This window comes from Heteronotia binoei, chromosome 15, assembly GCF_032191835.1.
Source record: "Heteronotia binoei isolate CCM8104 ecotype False Entrance Well chromosome 15, APGP_CSIRO_Hbin_v1, whole genome shotgun sequence".
In the NCBI taxonomy this organism is placed as follows: Eukaryota; Metazoa; Chordata; class Lepidosauria; order Squamata; family Gekkonidae; genus Heteronotia; species Heteronotia binoei.
In genome coordinates this window covers 36,113,858-36,129,094 of record NC_083237.1, presented here as the reverse complement: position 1 = coordinate 36,129,094, position 15,237 = coordinate 36,113,858, and positions in this window count along the sequence as shown.

Sequence of the window (15,237 nt, the reverse complement as noted above, 5' to 3'; positions counted from 1 at the left end):
CCCTGGTTTATACTGTTCACTACTATTGGTTTCTAATTTTGTGATGTTTTCTTCTGTAAATGTTCTAACTGCTTTCATTGTTGTTGTTTTTTACTGGAAATAACTAGCTCACACAAATTCTTGGCCAAGTGCATCACAGAAAGTTATTCAATAAAAGAATAAATACTAATAAAAATAAATTATTTTTTAATATTTTGTCATTTGCCTAGAGTGTCAGTGAGAAGGTAAGCTATGAATAAAGCACATGAATTTTAAAAATCCCCACACTCCAAAAGTTTGCAAATGACATTTCTTATAAGCAACTTGGCTTCTCCTTTACAATGTCCAACAGTAACAAAAACCAGGATAATTCATTGCATTCTGTGTTTGTTGTTGTTGTTATTATTGATATGTTACATCACATTGTTAAATGACCTAAAAAAAACAGGACCCATACTCAGAAGTTTCAATCTCAGGTAATGAATGAAACAAATGTAGTTTTACAGGAGTGTGCTGCAAATCAGAAAACACAATGTTGAGTAGAGCCAATAATATTATCTTTTTTACCTTTTTTACCTTGTCCAGCTTTGCTTCTGTGACATGTTTTATACCTATATACTGAACAGGTTCTGTCTCACAAACACTGTACTACATGGTATGCTGACCATCAACAGACAAACTTATGCCTGCATTTTATTCCCAATCTTTCTATCTGCATCTTGGCCCCATCACTGAAATATTCTGATCTCAATTCTCTGTTACTCTTCCTGTCACATGGGATTGGTACTAGGGTTGGCAGGTCTCTCCTGCCAACCAGTGAGGATAGGGGAGAAAGAGGAAGGCCCAGGCCATGTCACCAGTACTGTACAGGAACTGACGCCATCATGCTGTGAGATCAGTGCAACACTCAGGTATTCAGGCAAAAACTCAATGGCTTATACCATAGAGTTTTTGCCCAAACACCAGAGCATCATGCCAGATATCACTGGCATGATGATGTCACTTCCTGTATGGAACCAGCAATGTGACCTGGGCCTTCCTCTTCCCCCTGGTAAGTCCCCCTTGTTGGCCAGCTGATTGAGGGTGGAGGGGTGGGGCCTGTAGGCATGGGGCCCCCACCTCCACTGGTGGGAACCGGCAACCATAAATTGGTTCTGTACCATGTGACAAGAGCTAGACAAGAATTACCTTTGTGTTCCATCCAACTTTGCATACTTGGTACAGAAGCTTGTTTCAGAAAATCATTTATTGACCTCAGACTCTCTATGCAGGTAGTGAGGAAAGCTGACTGGTATCAGAGTGGATCCAACCACTTTCTCCCTTTGACCACACAAAAAGCAGCTATGCAGAGTACCATGGGACCTGGATGGACAGAATCCAGGTGGTACTAGGGCTGAATATGAAGAATTGGGCAACACTGAGTGAAAAAGCTGGGTCACATCTAACCCACTGTGTCCAGCCAAATTTGCAAATCATAGCTTCTAGAAAATCATACACTTACCTGCTTCTTCATCCATTAGGCTCTGCATTTTCTTTTCTTTATTGAACCAGCAATTAGGAGATGCACCAACATCTAACTTGATGACTGTTGTTTGAGAATTCTCTTCTAGAACCACCACGTTCTTCATGTCAGTCAGCAAATACTTGAGTGAACTGTATCCATGAAGAGCCAGTTTGGGGTGATGGCCATGGAGTTTGTTGAAAGCACCAGAAAAATTCCCAAATTTGATTCCCTGAGGGTGCTTGAGCAACAAACAGACAACATTCTGTTTCAGGACACCAGCATCTGCCACATCCAGGGCCATCACATTCTCAAGCTGGAAAAGACAGATATGTGAAGGGCATCTAGTATAGCATAACAACATGATTCACCCCCTTGAACATTGTCCCTGCCATATTTTACTTGGGCCTATATCCTGCCTTACCTCCAAAGTTTGGGAATAGTTTAAATTAGAAATGTCAAACTCATTTGTTACAAGGGCCAGATCTGAGATAAATGTCACTTTGTCTGTGTCAGCTTGTGTTCAAACTAATACTAACCAGAATGCCTAAACTGTTGTATTGCTTACTAACCCTGTGACCTGTAACCGTAATTTAGCTGTGAGAGCAAGAGGAGTGGGAGGGGAAGAAGAGGAGCTTGGCGCCAAGAGCTGTAAAGGTGTTTGAAGTGCAAGCTATGCGGCCAGCTCTCAGCCGCGGCAAGGCCGCCTGTGGGGGAAAGGGAACGAACGTGGCTAGCTATGCAAGATATCAGTGTGTGAACCTCGCACCTCTCAGAAGTAGAATGTAACTGTATTGTGGGAATGATTTAAACCCCCCAGCTTTGATCCTGGGCCATAAAGGCCAGCTAGTTTGTGTGTACCTTATCACTTTCAAAGAACTCTCGTAGCAGTAACATGTATGTATCCAATAAATGAAACTTATTTTCAAATGAAAAGAGTCTGTCCATTGTTGGAGCGTCCATGAACCCTACGCTGACATTTTGAAAGTGATAAGGTTTACCTGGATGACATCATTATTTATTCGAAGGACCTACCCTCCCACGTGAAATTGGTCCGAGAGGTGCTGAGCACCCTGCTTCAAAACAAACTGTATGCCAAACTTTCGAAATGCGAATTTCACAAATAGGAACTGGACTACCTGGGGTTCTGAGTCTCGGGGAAGGGATTGGCCATGGACCCGGCTAAGGTCCAGGCGGTGTTAGAGTGGGAACCCCCGAGGACACGTAGACAGCTCCAATCTTTCATCAGATTCTCCAATTTTTATAGATCCTTCATACACGGTTTTGCTAAGGTGGCCCTTCCCCTCACGGACTTACTGCAGACGAAAGGGAAGGGACCAGAGGCGAAAAAACCAAACACTAAACTTAAATGGACCAGCCAGTGTCAGGAGGCGTTTGACAAACTAAAGCACCTCTTCACGAGCGAACCCGTGTTAGTGCACCCTAACGAACTCGAACCCTTCGTGGTGCAATGTGACGCTTCCGACACGGCTGTCGGAGCCATTCTCATGCAGAGAGATGAGGAGGGGCACCTAAGACCATGCGCCTACATCTTGCGGAAATTTCCCCGGCGAGCAGCGAAATTGGTCGGTCTGGGACAAGGAAGCCTACGCTGTCACGTTTGCACTAAAAACCTGGCGCTCCTGGTTAGAGGGAGCCCGGGTCCCCTTCGAGATCTGGACAGACCACAAGAACCTAGAAGCCCTAACCGGGCGGCGGAAACTGACCGGGAAGCAGATCCGGTTGGCTGGGTTCTTCACCAAATTTGATTTCACCCTCCGCCATATCCCCGGAGCCAAAAACTTTTTAGCTGACGCTCTGTCCCGGCAGCCCCAACACGAAAGCGAGAAGGAGGAAGTTATAGACTCACTGATCTCCCTGCGGGCAGTGGCGGGGGCGGTGCAAACTCGATCGAAATCCAAAACCCCAACTGCGGGTCTGTGGGGGGGAAGCAGGCTGATTGCCGAGACTGAAGCGGAGGGGGGAGGGCGACCAGAGGGATTGATCAAGGGGGAAGGGGGGTTCTGGTACCACGAGGGGAAACTCTACGTCCCCGAATCCCTCCGGGCAGAAGCACTACATCACTGCCACACGAGTAGACTGGCTGGACACTTTGGCTATGTAAAAACGTTGCACATGGCCCACAGACAGTTCTGGTGGCCACAAATGAAGAAAGACATTTCCAATTTTGTGCAAACATGCCCAACCTGCCTCATGGCAAAGAGAAGGGGGGGGAAGGTTCCGAGATTACTACAACCCCTCCCCACCGCGGCACGGCCGTGGTCAGTCATCTCCATGGACTTTATAGTGGAGCTACCCCCATCAAGGGGGAGGAGCGTGATTTGGGTGGTGGTTGACACATTCTCCAAACAGGCTTACTTCATCCCCTGTCGAAAGCTCCCCACCGCAAAAGAGCTAGCCCATCTATTTTTTGTCCACGTGGCCCGCCTACACTCGATCCCCAACAAAGTCATTAGTGACCGCGGGCCACAGTTCGTTGCCAACTTCTGGCAGGAGTTCTGTAAGCTAATGGGCATGGAGCAGGGCTTGAGCTCAGCTTATCACCCCCAGACGGACGGCCAGAGCGAGAGGGTTAATGGGCTCCTGGAACAATATTTAAGGTGCTATGTGAACTTCCAACAAAGCAACTGGGTGGACTTGCTTCCTTTTGCAGAGTACAGTTATAACAACAGCCTCCATGCCTCCATCAAGGTTTCCCCTTTTCAAGCGGTCCACGGGTACGAGGGGAAGCCCCTACCTACCCTACCGGGGGGCAGTGAACCCTCACTCTCCCCCGAGTGCCATCAATGGTGGAAAACATTGGAAAACTCTTGGAAGGGTATACAGGAGAGCTTAGAAGAGGCAAAGAGAGACTACAAAGCCCAATTTGACAAAAAACACAGCCCGGGGTGGGACTTTAAGGTGGGGGAGATGGTCTTCCTGTCCACAAAGAACTTACCGCTCCCCCAAACCTCCCGGAAGTTGGCATATAAGTTCCTGGGGCCGTTTCGAATAAAACGGGTGATTAACAAGGTGACCGTGGAACTAGACCTGCCCAAGCTATTTAGTAAGGTGCACCCTGTTTTTCATTGCAGTCTGATTCGTCGAGACCCGGGGGGGGGTCAAAATGGCATCCTCGGGGCCCCGAGCCGACCCCCATCAAGGTGCGGGGCCAACAACACCACAAAGTGAAGGAGATTCTCGATGCCAGATTGCACCGGGGTGCTCTGCAGTATTTAGTGAGGTGGCGCTACTTCCCCCCTAGTTGTGATAAATGGGTAAAAGCCACGGATCTGAACGCCCCGCTGCTCCTTAAGCAATTTTACCTACTGCACCCAGACAAACCCTGAGCGCGAGCTTAGGGGGGGCAGTATGTCAGCTTGTGTTCAAACTAATACTAACCAGAATGCCTAAACTGTTGTATTGCTTACTAACCCTGTGACCTGTAACCGTAATTTAGCTGTGAGAGCAAGAGGAGTGGGAGGGGAAGAAGAGGAGCTTGGCACCAAGAGCTGTAAAGGTGTTTGAAGTGCAAACTATGTGGCCAGCTCTCAGCCGCGGCAAGGCCGCCTGTGGGGGAGAGGGAACGGACGTGGCTAGCTATGCAAGATATCAGTGTGTGAACCTCGCACCTCTCAGAAGTAGAATGTAACTGTATTGTGGGAATGATTTAAACCCCCCAGCTTTGATCCTGGGCCATAAAGGCCAGCTAGTTTGTGTGTACCTTATCACTTTCAAAGAACTCTCGTAGCAGTAACATGTATGTATCCAATAAATGAAACTCATTTTCAAATGAAAAGAGTCTGTCCATTGTTGGAGCGTCCATGAACCCTACGCTGACATTCTGGGCCATGCAATGTGCGCCATAAAATGTAACATGAGGTACTGAAGATACAGACTTTATAAAAGTTATTTCAGATGCCAAACAGTAATAGCAGGTGAATGACAAAAGCAGTCTTGATTGAATTAGGTGTGATTTGCAGAGGTGTAGTAATTGTGGAGATACCAGCATTGGTAATTAGACAGGAAAACTAAGTCTCAATTCCATCCAGGAGGATTCAGTTCAGGAGGATGCAAAGAATAAATGGACATAAATCTGACATTAGAAACCACAACATTCAGTTGTTCACCTAAGAGTAGCAGTGCTCTCACAAAGGAATTTCAAAGGGATTAGAAAAAGACACTGCTGAATTGCAATCAATAATGAAGCTCAAGACAATGCATCCTCTTGGACTGAACTGGGACCTAGTTTTCCTGTCTCATTACCAATGTGTGCTATTATCATTTGACATGTGAAATCACTCCATCCGCCAAGATACAGAACCTATCCAAGTATTCTGATTCCTGATCAGGGTCTTTTAAAAAGAAAATAAAATCCAGATAGGAACAGAGAAATCCATTCTTTTATTTTAACTTGTCAGAATAAGCCAAAATACTTCCCTCAGCAAAAACTACTTGTCATAAAAATCCATCCATAGATCCTCCCTCCAATCAAAGAAGAAATGTACTTGCACACAAAAACTTATACCTTGAATAAAATGATGTTGGTCTTAAAGCTGCTGTGGAACTCCAACTTTGTTTTGTCTCTCTTTTTTCCTATTCCCTTCCTCCTTAAAAGAAGAGGACTGGCCCTCAAGAAGGAAGCAGAAGCTGTATGTGGGGGTGGGGGTGGGGGGAGGCAAAAGGCAGGAAGCAAAGAGCCACTTAGGAAAAGCAAGCAATGGTGTGGCTGCAGCAGCAGCCATGGAAAAGGAAGCAGAAGGAAGTTGCACAAGGACTGGATATGGGGCTCACATCTGTCCCACAGGCTTATGTTTGACACTCCTGGTTTAAATACTCCCTGTTTTCCATAGCTGAATGAAAGGAGAACTCAGGGAAATTTTGAATAGTTGCACCATAGACAATAGACTCCCTTTGTCCTTAAGTCGTTTAAGTGCATTAATTCAGCCAAAGCTTTTTGGGCTCAAGGTGGTGTGCAATGTTGGAAGAGAAGGACCAGACACTATTTCTTAGTCTCAACCTCAGTCAGATAGACAGACAGGCAAACTGTGAAATTCCTTCCTATCTACTCTTCTGTTTCTGTCCCTTTGATGTTATCCATATTATAAGTATATTCATTCATTCATTCATTCATTCATTCATTCATTCATTCCATCCTAATCTGCCTTTCTTACTGAGACTCAATGCAGTTTACAGAATATAAAAACAATGCCACAGGGCAACATAAAACTCCAACAAATAATAGGATTACAAAATATGACATAACATGAACAATTCATAGTAAGAACAAAGTAATACTTACAATACTACAACTCTGCTTCCTCAATATTTCCCTTCTGAACATTTCTGTTTTATAGAACCTCTGCTATGATAAAAAGTGTGGGAGCCTTCCTGACCTCATTTCATAAGGTGGGGGGTTGCAAGAGAGAAAGCTCAGGTATGGGCCGCTGGTGATTTCAGCCATTTGCAGAGTGGCACCTTCAGAAAACTGTGCTCACATAAGCAAAGCTGTTGCAGCAGAACATTGTAGGAAAGACAGTCCCTTAAATATGTGGGTCCAATGCTATAAAGAACTTTGTAGGCAAAACCAGGACCTTCAATTGAACCTGTTAACTGAATGGTAACCCAGTGACAGCAGGATAGCTGCAAAATGCATACTTAGCCTTCCAATGGTAACCAAGTTGCATCATTCTGTATCAAACAGAGTTCCCAGAAAATACCATTGTGAAATCCATTTCAGTAGTCTAGCCTCAATACTACCATGGTATGAATCCATCACATCTGCCTTGTCAGGATTCAGCTGCAGCTTGTTCCTCTTTAGCCATGTAACCACAGAAGTCAGCCAACAGCTCAAGACCTCCACAGTATGACCAAGCAATTTGAATTAAAAAAATACAGAGTTGGATGCCCTGGTCATATTAAGAACACTCAAAGAGAAAACCACAAATGATTTCTCCTGAAAGCAGCAAAATAAAAAGAACCTTGAGGAACTCCACAGGAAAAACCTCACACTGGGGAGGGACGGTGGCTCAGTGGTAGAGCATCTGCTTGGGAAGCAGAAGGTCCCAGGTTCAATCCCTGGCATCTCCAAAAAAGGGTCCAGGCAAATAGGTGTGAAAAACCTCAGCTTGAGACCCTGGAGAGCCGCTGCCAGTCTGAGAAGACAATACTGACTTTGATGGACCAAGGGTCTGATTCAGTATAAGGCAGCTTCATATGTTCATAGTAATGAATGGTTTCCAAGAGTGGGAGAAAGTACTTTCAGTGTTCATTCACAATTCAAATTATACATTTAGTAAACTCCACTGAAACAGAGTCCAATAGCACCTTTAAGATCAAAATTTTATTATATAATTTAATTATATTGTATGCTTGTATACTAATTTGCAGTTCAATCTCTGCCTTACTTATATAAATGGATAAGCCTTATTTCATGCTGTTTGACAAAGTGTGCATACACACAAAAGCTCATACCTTGAACAAAACTTTATTGGCCTTAAAGGTGCTATTGGACTCTTAACTTTGTTACATTGCTTTATACCAACATGGCTGGCTACCCATCTGGATCTAAACTCCATTGAGTTAGCATGCACATGACTGAGCTCCAGAAGTGGAAGGAGGTCCTTAAATACAAGACTGAATTTGATTCCCTGTTCTTTATTCAAGTTTGCAGCCATAAATATTGATTACTTAGGCTGTTTCGCCAACCCTGTTGCTCGCTGTGCTTGTGATATTTAAAATGAGTCTGAACAATGAATAAGCAATCCTGCCTCCTGCTGAAAGAGTTCCAGCAATACTGAATGAAGCAATGGCAATCGTTCTTTGTTGGCAACCTGTAGGGAAAATTAGACTTACAATGCCTATCTCCCCCATGGGGACCCCAAAGTAGCTCACATCATGGTCCTGTCCTCTTTTTCATCCTCACAACAACAACCCTGTGAGGCAGGTTAGGCTGAGAACATGCGACTGGTCCAAGGTCACCACAAGGAGAAAACCTAGCTGTCCTAGATCCTACACAGCCAGTCTAAGCTAGGGGTGTCAAACTCATGAGAGCCAAAACTGACATAAATGAAGCCTTGTCAGGCTGGGCCATGTCAGGCCAGTCCATGTGTGTACTTATTTAAGTTTATGTAGCAGAGATATAAACTTTATAAAGGACACAAATACAATTAAGAATGTTTTTTAAAAAAAACCTTAAAATAAAACGTGCTTAAAACATTAGCACTTATTGGTATTAAAGGTGTTTTCTTTGTATTTCTCCCATGGGATCCATGGAACTGGGCAAAGGAAGCTCTGGCTCTTTCCTTCTCCCCAGGGGACAAGGAGAGGGAGAAGCCTCAGCCAATAGAAGAAAGAGAGGCTTGGCTCAGTAGGTCTGCTGCATGATAGAGAGCAGCCTGGCAAAGCAAGCTCTGCCTCCTCCCATCCTCTGTAGCTCCTGTGCAACTGAGCAAGCTGTGAGGAGAAGGAAGCAAAAAAGAGGAAGAAGGAAGCAGATTATTGCCAGTTGCTTGGGGGCCTGATTTGGCCCCCAGGACACATGTTTTGCACCCTTGTCTAAGCAGTACACCACACTAGCTGTGATAGCTGTGCTGCCTTTCTCCCCAGGTGGGACACAAGCCACGTGCATTGTTCTCCTCTCCCAACATTCTGTCCTCATAAAAATCTAGCTGCAATCACCAGACAACTTGATGCCACATGACTTGCATAACTCATCCAGGCCCACCTGCTTTCTATAGTTCAACAGCTGCCACCCTGCAAAAACCAGTGTATGTACATTTGTTTTGATTATATTTATAGAGCTGCCAGGTCCAGCTCAAGAAATATCTGGGGGCGGAGCTAAGAGGCTTTGAGAGTGGAGCCAGGAGCAAGGTTATGACAAGCACAATTGAACTCTGAAGGGAGTTCTACGCATCACAGAAGGGGAACACACATGTTTTGTTCTATTCCTTCAAAACTTCCACTTTTTATTTACTGATGCTATTTTGTCAAAGGCCGTAGCCTTAAAAAAGGAAGAGGGGGACTTGCTCCTTTTTTGAACCTGCTTCGGCGGGGAGGGCGGGATATAAATGCGAAAAATAAATAAATGCCTTCACTTCACTGGAAATAGTGGAGGATAAGGGCACCTATTTTGGGGCTCATAGAATTGGACCCCTAGTCCAACCTTTTTGAAATCTGGGAGGCTTTTGGGGGAAAGGCACCAGATGCTGAAAATTTGGTGTCTTTACCTCAAAAAACAGCCCCCCTACAGAGCCTCAGATACCCACAAATTGATTCTCCATTATACCCTATGGAGACCAGGATAGACAAGACAAGACCAGAGCAAGTGTCCTGATTGACTCATCAACGCCCAGCCCATGTTGGCATAGGATAAAATGCCAGTAAGGCATGAGGCATTGCTTACTGATCTGACAGCTACTGTCAAGTAGATGACTAAGGATGATCTGGCAGATGAGAACTGGTTCTGGCCAGATGGATGATGTAATCAGGTGAGGAGTGCAGAGTGACTCAGCACTGTCTCCTCATTGGTGCAGCAATTAGCAGCAACTGTATATTACTGGAACTATGCTGTACATACTATCCTCTCGCTATTATATGATTGATTGGCTAAGCATTATGGTGGAGTGTCTGTATATATGTATAATAAAACCTTGTATATAGTTTAAGAGCACAGTGTGGTGTTGGCTGTGTTAAACTATTGCTCACCGGAGTGGACGGACAGAGGCAGACACTGGCAGTCACAAATCTGCTAACTTATACACCGACAGCCCAAACCCTTGGACCTAGAACCCCAAAAATTCATTAGCACCCAACTCTGAAGGGATTTTAAGAAATTCCACTTGTAAGGGAGTGAAAATGGGTAAAATGTATTTTCCCAGAGGGGTAAAGCTTTGCTGTGTGCATGGCTTGCTGCTGCCTCCTTGCACACCCCTGGCACAGGGAGAGCAAAAGGGAAAGAAGGAGATATTGGTTTGGTGATAGGGTTGCCAGATCTGGGTTAGAAAATACCTGGAGACTTTGGGGGTGGATCCAGGAGAAGGCAGGATTTGAGGAGGAGAGGATCCTCAGCATGGTACAATGCCACAGAGTCCACCTTTCAAAGTAGCCATTTTCTCTAGGGGAGCTGATCTCTGTCAGCTGGACATCAGCTGCAAAAGTGGGGGGATAACCAGGGCTTTTTTTGAGCAGGAACTCACAGGAACACAGTTCTGGCTGGCTTGGCATCAGTTGTTGTTGTTGTTCAGTCGCACAGTGGAGTCTGACTCTTTGCGATCCCATGAACAAAGTCACAACAGGCCCTCCAAAGTCTGCTCAAATTTGTGTTTGTTACATCAGTAATGCTGTCCAACTATCTCATCTTTTGCTGTCCCCTTCTTCTTCTGCCTTCCGTCTTTCCCAGAATCAGGGTCTTCTCCAGTGAGTGCTCCCTTCTCATTTGGTGGCCAAAGTATTTGAGCTTCAGCTTCAGCATCTGACCTTCCAGGGAACAGTCTGGGTTGATTTCCCTTAGGACTGACTGATTGGATCTTCTTGCAGTCCAAGGGACTCTCAAGATTCTTCTCCAGCACCACAGCTCAAAAGCATCTTTTCTTCTGCACTCAGCTTTCCTTATGGTCCAGCTTTCACAGCCATGCATTACTACTGGGAATACCATCGCTTTGACTATACGGACTTTTGTTGGCAGGGTGATGTCTCTACTTTTTATTATACTGCCTAGGTTTCCAGGTATTTTCTAACCCAGACCCAGCAATCCTATCACCAAGCCAATATCTCCTTCTTTCCATTTTGCTCTCCCCATGCCAGGGCTGTGAAAGGAGGCAGCAGCAAGCCATGCACACAGCAAAACCTTTGCGAAAGCACATTTTACCCATTTTCACTCCTTTAGAGGTGGAATTGGGGAAGGAAATGGCAAATCACCCCGCAAAAAGTCTGCCGTGAAAACGTTGTGAAATGTCACCCCAGAGTCAAAAATGACTGGTGCTTGCACAGGGGACTACCTTTACCTTTACAAGTGGAATTACACTGGCATCAGTGGGTGTGGCCTAATGTGCAAATGAAATCCTGTTTGGCTTTTTCTACAAAAAAGCCCTATGTGAAACAATGGTGACATCAGGGGGGATGCAAATGAGTTCCTGTGGGCTTTTTCTACCAAAAAAGCCCTAGTGACAACTCTGCTGGTGAGGGGGGGGGGAGAGAGAAAGAACAGGAGAGGAAATAATGTCAGGAAGGTGAAATGGGAAAATGGAGAAAGGCTTAGGAGGAGAAAATGGCTTGGGAGGACAAAGAAAAAATAAGGGGGGGCTTACTTTGGTGGGAGAAAGAAAAGTAAAAGAAGGGGGGGGGAGGAAGCAAAGGTGGGGCAATGCCTGCAAGTTTCTTGGATTCCCCACTTGTAAAAGGAGGGATCTGCTGCTTTGTATGTCCAAGAAGGCAGCAATTTATACACAGCTCTTCTCACCAGTGGGGACAGAAAACAGGTTACAACAACATGGTCTTCTCTTCTATTTTATCCTCTTTCAACATGCTGAGAAGTATATTAAGTTAAGAGAGCAAATTGATCCTGAGTCACTCAGAAAGATTTATGCTACACGAAAACCACAGCCACCCTGTGTAACTTCTTGTGAAATCCAGCTCAGGCTCTGGCTCTGCCTTTGACAAAGGGCTGCCACTTGTTACCTCCAGCCTTGATTATGTGCTTTTAACACTGAAATTCAGCAAGAGAAGCTTTTGCTGCTATGACCATGAAAGGTGGGGCAGAGAACTGAGTTTTGCCCCTCCTAATCCTGTATTCTAAATAGATTTTGCAAGACCTTTAAAAGATAACCCAGCCATATGCATACAGGATGGGGGGGCATATATTGTGACGCTGGTTTTTTTAATCACTGTTCTTTTCATTATTTACTAGTAGCAAAAAAAAAGTACTGATTCCTAGACAGGCGAGGGGGTGGAGATGCCCCAGAATTTCGAGACGCATCTCTGGCTTTTCTTTCCCAGCACGTACTTCTAAACGAGGCACCTTCATAGCCCCCCAAAGACAATGAGGCTTCCAAAAAGAAGTGTGAGGCAGCGCTGTTATTCTCCCCCCGCCCGGAGTTTACAGACGTCTGCAATTGAGGTACCCAACCAAGGCATCATCGCTACTACAGCTACCTCTCTACCTTTAAGCCAACCCTTACAGAACTCCCTCACAACCTGAAACGTCAGTTTCGTTTCCTCTTCAGCTCCGGAATATGGAAATGGTAAAAGAACCGGGGGGGGGGGGGGGGGGAAACTTGCCCAGTGGATTTTGCCCTGTATCCTGTGAAGGTCAACAGGCCTTTAGAGTCCCCACCTTTGAACAACAAGCTGGTTCTTGAACAGCAACTTTGTGTTTTAACCAATTTATTGATAGCATATGGTTACAGAACTTAATTTCCCTTCGTTGCTTCAGTACTAACCCATATGACTTTTCAATCCCCCCTCCCTCCAATATAGACTTCCCCAAGGTTATAGATTCTAATTCAATACTAAAGATACATCTGACTAATCAAAATTCGTTATATAAATATTCCCCCCCCTTCTTGCTTCTTCGTTCCCCCCCCCCATTATTACTAAAAAATTGTCCAATGTCTTCTTACATTCGACTCTTTCTCTATGTATTCTTTAAACTTCCTCCACTCTTTTTTAAATATCTCCAAATCATAGTCTCTTAATGTTCTAGTTAATTTATCCATTTCACTCCACGATAGAACTTTCATAGTCCAATCCCATTTATCTGGTATTTTTTCTTGCTTCCAAAGCTGCGCATACAATGTCCTAGCAGCTGATAGCAGGTACCAAATTAGAGTCCTATCTTCCTTTGGATATTTTTCTAATTGTAATCCAAGCAAAAATGTCTCTGCAATTTTCTTAAAGTCGTAACCCAATATTTTGGAGATTTCTTGTTGTATCATCTTCCAATACTCTTTCGCTTTTTCACATGTCCACCACATATGGAAGAAAGAACCTTCATGTTTTTTACACTTCCAACATCTATCCGGCATTTTCTTGCTCATCTTAGCCAATTTTTTCGGGGTCATATACCACCTGTACATCATCTTAAAACAATTTTCTTTTATGCTCTGACAAGTTGATATCTTCATTGAGTTCTTCCAAAGGTATTCCCATGCATCCATTTGTATTTCTCTATTCACATTGATTGCCCATTTGACCATTTGAGATTTTACTACTTCTTCTTCTGTAGACCATTTCAATAATAACTTATATACTTTTGATATCAATTTTTCATTATCACCAAGCAGGACCCTTTCCAATTCTGTTTGTTCTCGTCTAATTCCTTCCAATTTTATATCATTTTCCAACAAGCTTTTAATTTGTTGCATTTGAAACCAATCATATTTATTGTCTAGCTCTTCCGAAGATTTTAATTCAATTTTATCTCCTCGGATCTTGAGCAGTTGATTATATGACATTTCTCTTTTATCGTCGGATTCAGCTGTTATTTTTATTACTTCTGCTGGCACTATCCACAGCGGTTTTCTCTTGTCCCCATATTTCTTATATTTTATCCAAGTACTTAGTAAAGTGTTTCTAATATAGTGGTGAGAGAAAAGACCATCCATTTTATTCTTCCCATAATACATATACGCGTGCCAGCCGAATTTATTTCTGTGAGCTTCTAACCATAAAGGTTTTTTATCTAACAGCATTATCCAATCTTTAATCCATGTCAAACAAACTGCATCATGATACAATCTTAGATCAGGAAGTTGAAAACCTCCTCTCTCTTTAGCATCTGTTAAAATCTTCATCTTTATTCTTGGTTTCTTTCTGGCCCATATAAAGTCGGAGATTTTCCTTTGCCATTTGTTAAATTGTTTTGCATCTTTTACAATCGGGATGGTTTGAAATAAATACATTATTTATTTTTTAAATATTTTTTTTATTTAAAAATATTTTTTAATATTTTTTAAATTATTTTTTAAATATTTTTTAAACAGGACTGATTTATTTATTTTTAAATACTATGCAAATTTATTTAAAGGTGTAAATATAAGCAAAGAAAAAATGGAAGAGTATCTACGGAATATCCAGGTGGCGCCTTTGACGGAATATATGAAAAAGATATTAAATGACCCAATAGAGAAAACTGAAGTAGAAGCAGCAATAAAAGCAATGAAAGAGGGTAAAGCCCCTGGGCCAGATGGATTCACATCAAAATTTTATAAAACTCTTAAGGATGAAATAACACCCAAACTGTTGAAACTGTTAAATACAATAAGAGAAGAAGGGAAGATCCCAAAGACATGGAGGGAAGCTGCAATTTCTTTGATTCCTAAGGAAGATAAAGACATCACAAATGTAAAGAATTATAGACCAATTTCATTGTTGAACAACAACTATAAGATTTACTCAAGAATCTTAGCAGAGCGATTGAAACAATATTTGATCAATTTTATAAATAAAGACCAAGCCGGATTTCTTCCTAAAAGACAAATAAAAGACAATGTGAGAGCTGTCATTAATGTTGTGGAATACTATGAGAAGCATCCAGAAAAGGAAGCGGCCTTATTTTTTGTTGACGCAGAGAAAGCCTTTGACAACTTGAACTGGAACTTTATGTTTGCGGTAATGGAAAAAATTAATTTAGGGGAACAATTTATAAAAATGACAAGAGCAATATATACAGATCAATATGCAAAATTGTGTATAAATGCAGATCTTACTAAAGAACTGAAAGTGAGTAAAGGAACAAGGCAAGGATGTCCGTTATCACC